The sequence below is a fragment of the Oncorhynchus nerka genome, linkage group LG1 (genome assembly GCF_034236695.1).
Source record: "Oncorhynchus nerka isolate Pitt River linkage group LG1, Oner_Uvic_2.0, whole genome shotgun sequence".
NCBI classification, from domain to species: domain Eukaryota; kingdom Metazoa; phylum Chordata; class Actinopteri; order Salmoniformes; family Salmonidae; genus Oncorhynchus; species Oncorhynchus nerka.
Genome location: NC_088396.1, coordinates 23,747,260 through 23,753,724, shown reverse-complemented (window position 1 = coordinate 23,753,724; position 6,465 = coordinate 23,747,260).

Genomic DNA, 6,465 nt, shown 5'->3' with positions numbered 1-6,465 from the left:
GGACGGGCTAGTCAAACGCTTTAATAAGACCCTAAAGCAGATGCTGAAGAAGGTAATCGAGAAAGATGGGAGGAACTGGGACCACCTGCTGCCCCACCTGATGTTCTCGGTGCATGAGGTACCCCAAGCATCCACTGGTTTCTCCCCGTTTGAGCTCTGGCATGGCCGTCGGCCCCGTGGACTGCTGGACCTAGCCAAGGAGGTCTGGGAGGAGCAACCAACCCCCTTTTGCAGCGTAGTGGAACATGTGGAGGAGATGAGGGACAGGATAACTGTGATTTGGCCAGTTGTGAGGGAGCACATGGCCTAGGTGCAACCGGGGGGCCCATCCACCAGAGTTCCACCAGGGTGAAAAGGTCTTGGTGCTGATCCCCACATCGTTGAGCGGGTAGGCAACGTCAATTATAAGGTCCGCCAACCGTAGCGGAGAAAACCCCTCCAGCTTTGCCATGTGAACTTACTGAAGAAGTGGCATGCACGAGAACATCTCGTGGAACATCATATCCACACTCGTCTGGGAGAAAAAGTGTGTAAACGACCATACCGGATACCAGAAGCCGGGAGGGCGGCGGTCCAGCAGGTAGTGACGACAATGCTAGTGATGGGGGTACTGGAGGAGTCCCACAGTGAGTGGTCTAGCCCTATAGTGCTGGTACCGAAATCGGACAGAGCCGTCCACTTCTGCAATGACCTCCTGGGCTTGAACGAGGTCAGTAAATTCGATGCCCACCACATGTGGACTAACTGATCGACCGCTTGGGGACATCAGCACCCTGAACCTGACGAAGGGGTATTGTCAGGTGTAGCTGGCAGCGGCCTCCCAGGAGAAGACAGCCTTCTCCATTAGTGTTTGACACAGGGGTAGGGGCCGTCTTGTCCCAAGAGCAGGAAGGCGGAGGGAGAGGAGAAGAAGTACTGGATTGTCGAGAAGGAGTGTCTCGCCGCGTCACCCGCTGGTTCCTGTCCTTACAGCAATTCTGTAAGGACAGGAAGCCGTGTTTTCTGACTAGAACTTCCCTGTCTCTGTGTTAATCTTTGCACGCTCAATCCAACACCCCATGGTTTACCACAACGGACAGACAGTGCAGTAGACCGCAGGACACAGGACCCGTAGATTCATATGCTTCACACACAGATGGAACAAATATTCCTAGAGTTCCTTCCATGACCATGTACATACTGCACAGAAAAACCATGTCTGTCTAATGTTAGTGTTTCTGTCTCAACATGTATGTCTACACAAAGTCCATGTGTGAATGTGTTATGCGTGTCTGCCCATTCATTAATGATTGTGTGTGTGCAGTGTTCCCCCTCTGTGTCTATGTATAGTGTGTGTGTATATGTGTGAGTGAATGGTCCCTTTGTCCTGTTGTTTAGCTGTGTGTGTTCCCCTGTGCAGGTGGGAGGCCAGCTGAGGTAGAATGGTACCCCTCATTTAAAGTCCCAGATTTGGAGATCTGCTGCTTGTTTTTCAGTCCCCAGGAAAGAAAAGGCTGCATCTCCTAAGGTTCCGGGCCACATGGGGGCTCCAAAGAAACAGACAAACATTTGTCAGTTGTGTGTGTATGTGTGTCCTCCATGTGCAGTGTTTATTTGTGTGTCTCCTTCTTGTGCAGTTTGAGTGTCTTTCATGTGCAATGTGTGTGTCTGTGTTTTAAGGTCCCCCATGTGGTCATATGCAGTGTGTGTGTGTGTGTGTGTGTGTGTCTGTGAGCCCCAAACATCCCAACAGAGCACGGTACGTTATGGACGAGGTGGTTAACAGGCGAAGAGCATCAGACCACCGGCCACGGTCCACTATTAGAAGCTGGGTGGCTTCACTAAGACTGACTCAGCATGGAGCAGATGTTTATTTATGGAATAAAAATGTTACATACATGTAGCTGGAGGTAGCTGTAACCCCACCCCCAAAACCCCCACCATAACCTCTATAACCCCAATGAGTCACTGTGACGATGGTCTGGAAGACTTGCGTGAGCACGCACACCCTTCTATGGACCCATGATAAAAGCTTCACCATTCACCTGCAAACCTATCAAAGTAATGCCCCTACTGTTCCTGCCTCCACTGTGCTTTTTCCTTCTATGATTTTTTCAAGCTCTCTCTTTAAACCAAACCCTGTTAGAATTGGACCATTGGCCTTTCCTTAGACAGACAGACAGACAGACAGACAGACAGACAGACAGACAGAGATTCGAGGAATCGCTGAATGTGCTGAAGGAAAAAAGTTTGTTATTCAATAGTCAATCTGGACCAGACATCTGTAGCTTTATACAGTGCATTCTGCAAAGTATTCAGACCCCTTGATTTTTTGCATTTTTTGTTACGTTACAGCCTTATTCTAAATAGTGTTTTCCACATCAATCTACACACAATACCCCATAATGACAAAGCAAACACAGATTTTTTAAAATGTTTACAACAGTATTAAAAAATGAAACATCATATTTGCATAAGAATTCAGATCCTTTAATCAGTACATTGTTGAAGCACCTTTGGCAGCAATTACGGCCTTGAGTCTTCTTGGGTATGATGCTGCAAGCTTGGCACACATGTATCTGGGGACTTTCTCCCATTGCAGATCCTGTCAAGCTCTGTCAGGTTGGATGGGGAAATTCGCAGCACAGCTATTTTCAGGCTCTGGCTTGGCCACTCAAGGACATTCAGAGACTTGTCCCGAAGCCACTACTGCGTTGTCTTGGCTATCTGCTTAGGGTAGTTGTCCTGTTGGAAGGTGAACCTTCACCCCAGTCTGACGTCCTGAGCGCTCTGGAGCAGGTTTTCGTCAAGGATCTCTGTGTACTTTGTTCCGTTCGTCTTTCCCTCGATCCTGACTAGTCTCTCAGTCCCTGTTGCTGAAAAACATCCCCACAGCATGATGCTGCCACCACCATGCTTCACTGTAGGGATGGTGCCAGGTTTCCTCCAGATGTGACGCTTGGCATTCAGGGCAAAGAGTTAATCTTGGTTTCATCAGACCAAAAAATCTTGCTTTAATGTGCCTTTTTGGCAAACTTTAAGCGGGCTGTCATGTGCCTTTTACTGAGGAGAGGCTTCCGTCTGGCCACTCTACCATAAAGGACTGATTGGTGGAGTGCTGCATAGATGTTTGTCCTTCTGGAAGGTTCTCCCATCTCCACAGAGGAACTCTATAATCGGGTTATTGGTCACCTTCCTGCCCTTCTCCCCTGGTTGATCAGTTTGGCTGGGAAGACAGCTATAGGAAGAGTCTCGGTGGTTCCAAACTTCTTCCATTTAAGAATGATGGAGGCCCCTGTGTTCTTGAACCTTCAATGCTGTAGACATTTTGTGGTACCCTTCCCCAGATCTGTGCCTCGACACAATCCTGGCTTGAAGCTCTACGGACAATTCTTTTGACCTCATGGCTTGGTTTTTGCTCTGAAATACACTGTGAGCTGTGGGACCTTATATAGACAGATGTGTGCCTTTCCAAATCATGTCCAATCAATTGAATTTACCACAGGTGGACTCCAATCAAGTTGTAGAAATATCTCAAGGATGATTAATGTAAACAGGATGCAACTGAGTTCCATTTCAAAGTGTCATAGCAAAGGGTCGGAATACTTATGGTATTATTTTTTTTCTTCATGTATACACATTTGCAAAATTTCTAAAAACCTGTTTTAGCTTTGTCATTATAGGGTATTGTGTGTAGATTGATGAGGAAAATGTTTTATTTAATCAATTTCAGAATAAGGTTGTAACGTAACAAAATGTGAAAAAAGTCAAAGGGTCTGAATAATTTCTGAATCCACTGTACATTTTCTCTCCCAGTATGTTCTATATGTCAATCTACAGTCTGCTACAGTCTGAGTCTGCTGGTCTGCTGTCCCTCCAAATCAAACAGAATGATATCACCAGACAGAACCTGTTGCCTCTGCCATATGCTAATGAGGCAACACTCTGACCCTCACCCTGTCTTTCTCAACACTGGTCTAGTGACTGACCATATAAAGAGCTCTATACTGACACCAGGTGGGTGTAAACAGTACAGCAGGCTGAACTTTGAATTCCAAAGACAGTGACTAGGTATAAGCCTACTTTTACTGTAAAACCAATATGATATCTATTCAATACCATATTTCACCACATATTTAATAAACCAAAAATAGATTTATATCCAATGGAATGGTATTTGTGATTGCCTTGGGTCTTTTGAGCACAAATAGTGGATTGGAGACAGAGCCTGTAGCTCTGAACCTGCAACTCCTTGACCCCTGGCCTGGTCACTGTCAGTTACCTTCCAGAAGGTACATTCTCTCTCTACAGGTCAGTGTGTTAGAATGTATGTGGAAGACACCAACATTCCACAATTGTCAAGTCCACTGACTTCTCTGGAACATTCTGCTCAGAACATTCTGATGTCGGAGGATTCTGGGACATTAATCTAATTGGTCAGAGATGTTTAAGTACTTTATTACCCAATTCTCATATTATTCAACTTACATGAGTAGCCTATGGCCTACAATATGAGCACTAGTGTATTTTTTCCTAGCTACAAGTCATCTGCTACAGTCTACAGTCCTTGAGGGCCACAGTCCTGCTGGGTTTCCTTCCTCCCTGACACTAAACTGATTAATTAAATGTGATGTGGCCCTCAACAAATTGATTGGTGCACCCCTACGCTCACTCCCATGTAACATATCTAATGCATATGTGTGCAGTTACATGGCCTATGTTTACATCTCTCTGAGCTCTGGCTACTGCTGCTGGGTGTCTGTCTCCATCTCCCAGTAATGAGCCTGGCCTATTGTCCAGATGGGACTTCTCCTGCATACCAAAAAGTAATCTTAACAGTGATGTCATCAAACAGGGACACTGCCAATCAAACATGAGCTCAAAGCCTGTGTTGACAGATTCCATTCCATCTTCCTCCTTTCCCTCAGAATCTTAACCAAGGAGGAGTAGGGGATTGGGGTGTAAACTCTGGGGTTATTATGGTTATCTTTTGAAGTGTGCGGCAGAGAAAGGGTGCAGTTGTGTCGTGTTGGTTCCTGTCTAGACTGACTAAAAGAGAGAGAGAGAGAGGGGGGGGGGGACAGGGGGAGGCGGGGTTACTCATCTGAGGAGCACACGGACAGACACCGATATCCTTCAACATCTCAGAGCCCTGCAAACACTCAGAGCCCTGTAACCATGGTGTCGCTCTCCCAGCCTGCTGGCTGTATCCATCACACTGTGTGGCTGCCATGGTAACCATAGGGCGGTGCACAATTGGCCCAGCGTTGTCTGGGTTTGGCCGGGGTAGGCCGTCATTGTAAATAATAATTTGTTCTTAACTGACTTGCCAAGTTAAATAAAGGTTAAATATTAGTTTTTATAAAAAAACAGGATGAGTGTAATACTATGGAGGTACATTATACTGTATATTCAAAGGTATGTGGACATCCCTTCAAATTAGTGTATTCGGCTATTTCTGCAACACCGTTGCTGACAGGTGTATAAAATCGAGCTCACAGCCATGCAATCTCCATAGACAAACATTAGCAGTAGAACAGTCTTACTGAAGAGCTCAGTGACTTTCAGTGTGGCACTATCATAGGATGCCACCTTTCGAACAAGGCAGTTCGTCAAATTTCTGTGCTGCTAGAGCTTCCCTGGTCAACTGTAAGTGCTGTTAGTGTGAAGTGGACAAGTCTAGGAGCAACAACGGTTCAGCCGCGAAGTGCTAGGCCACACAAGTTCACAGAATGGGAGCGCAGAGTGCTGAAGCACATAGCGCATACAAATCTTATGTCCTTGGTTGCAACACTCACTGCCAAGTTCCAAACTGCCTCTGGAAGCAACATCAGCACAATAACTGTTCGTCGGGAGCTTCATGAAAGTGGTTTCCATGGCCGAACAGCCTAAGATTCCCAATGCCAAGTGTTGGCTGGAGTGGTGTAAAGCTCTCCGTCATCGGACTCTGAAGCAGTCGAAACGCGTTCTCTGGAGTGATGAATCACACTTCACCATCTGATAGTCCGACAAACGAATCTGGGTTTGGCAGATACCACTAGAATGCTACTGGCCCCAATGCATAGTGCCTGTAAAGTTTGATGGAGGAAAAATAAAGGTTTGGGTCTGTTTTTCATGGTTCGGGCGAGGCCCCTTAGTTCCAGTGAAGTTCTCATGCATGTTTCAGAATGACTTGCCTCGAAGCGAGCATAGAAGTAATTTAGCTCGTCTGGTAGGCTCGTGTCTCTGGGCAGCTCTCGGCTGTGCTTCCCTTTATAGTCTGTAATAGTTTGCAAGCCCTGCCACATCCGACAAGCATTGGAGCCGATTTAGTACGATTCGATCTTAGTCCTGTATTGATGCTTTGCCTGTTTGATGGTTTGTCGGAGGGCATTGCGTGATTTCTTATAAGCTTCCGGGTTAAAGTCCCACTCCTTGAAAGAGGGAACTCTACCCTTTAACTCAGTGCGGATGTTGCCTGTAATCCATGGCTTCTGGTTGAGGTAT